This window comes from Cricetulus griseus, chromosome 5 (assembly GCF_003668045.3).
Source record: "Cricetulus griseus strain 17A/GY chromosome 5, alternate assembly CriGri-PICRH-1.0, whole genome shotgun sequence".
NCBI classification, from domain to species: Eukaryota; Metazoa; Chordata; class Mammalia; order Rodentia; family Cricetidae; genus Cricetulus; species Cricetulus griseus.
In genome coordinates, this window is record NC_048598.1 from 153,401,766 (window position 1) to 153,403,461 (window position 1,696).

At 36.0% G+C, this 1,696-nt stretch overlaps 1 pseudogene; it reads right to left on the reverse strand.

Annotated features, from left to right (window-relative positions):
* Window positions 1-339: 339 nt before the first annotated feature.
* LOC100772875 lies at window positions 340-756 on the reverse strand (annotated as a pseudogene).
* Between the last annotated feature and the right edge of the window lie 940 nt (window positions 757-1,696).

Sequence of the window (1,696 nt, forward strand, 5' to 3'; positions counted from 1 at the left end):
CTATGGGAAGAAAAATATGATGTTGAATTTTCTGTGATCTCTAGTTAAAAGCAACTCTTCTAGGCAGGAAACCAACAATAAGAGGAAGACAGACATAGGTACATTAACAATGATGTGGATATAATCAGCATATATTAAATTCAAATAGGCAAATGCCATACTGAAACCTCTAACTTTGTACCCTCATATATACTAACAATGCATTTGCATGACAGATGATAATTATATGGAAGAAAGTGCCATATTTCTGAGTAGAATATATATATTATATATATATATATATATATATATAATATATATTGTTTTATGGTTTTATTTAAACACAAATAAAACGTGCACACCAACCATCTACTCATTTTCTTCGCTGCGAAGCCTGGCATTGGGATTGGTGATTCTGATGGGCAGCTGTGCTGCTCTTTCTAAAATGGCCTTTCTGTTCTTGGAGGAAACATTGTGAGCAATCTCAGCACAGTAAGATTTGTTGCACATCAGCAGCACTTCCAGCTCCTTGACATTGTGAACCAGAAACTTCCGGAAGCCGCTAGGCAGTATGTGCTTGGTTTTCTTGTTGTTCCCGTAATCAATGTTGGGCATCAGGATCTGGCCCTTGAATCTTCTCCGAACCCTGTTGTCAATACCTCTGAGTTTCTGCCAGTTTCACTTAATTTTGACATATCTGTCTGACTGGTGGCTGATGAACTTCTTGGTACTTTTTTTGACTATCTTGGGTTTCACCAGAGGGCAGAGGACAGCCATGATGCTGCAAAAGAGATGGCAGCCAACTCACAGGTAGCGCCGAGGAAGAAAGAAGCTAGAATATATATATTTTTTGTTCTTAATATTGTTTATTAGCACAGTAACAAAGGCAGACGTAAGAAGTCTAAAACACATAACCAGTCCACTGAGCAGTTGCTATTCCACGCATAAGGTTAACAGCTTAAGGTATGTCTCTACAGGTTTCCACAAATCCTGGTTAAACCTTTAATTTGCATAAGAAATAAAATACATTAACTATTCGTTTCCTACATGGTATCTCATAGCCAGGTGTCCATTTTATATTTATATTAGGTAACAGTCTCTACAAACTGTTAAATACCATTGTTTCCTTCTAAGAGAGAAAAACAAATCCAAACTTTTTTAAACAAGAAAATAAGACTTTACATAACTGACCATGTGTGTAACCTATACAAATTTAAGCTGATTTTGAAATTACAGTAGACTACAATCAATGGAACTCAAATGTCTACACATACATTCTTTTCTGTTGTACTAAAAGTCAGCTAATCTTGCAAAACTGACAGCACTAAAAGTCACCATTACCAATTTGTCTACTGTAGCAAGATACCTTAAGTTACAACAAAATCGTAGGAAGTAAGACTAAATAATATTTGTTATAGAAATACCCTACTCTTTACCAACTCCTACCCTCCCTCACCCTTTCAAAATGATAAGCAGCTCTCTTCTGTGACAGACAGATAATGGAAAAACTGAAAACCCATTGCCTCTTTCTGTCCCTCCCTTCATTTTCTGGTAATGAAAATGTTTCTGTTTGTAAGACCAAGACCAATGTGGTATTGCCTGTGAATCAGCTTGATGCTTATCTTTCTTAGCACATTAATCTTCTCTATGTATCAATAACTTAACAACCTCACCTAAGTTTACTTTTAATTGATATCACATTTCCAACCTGGATCAT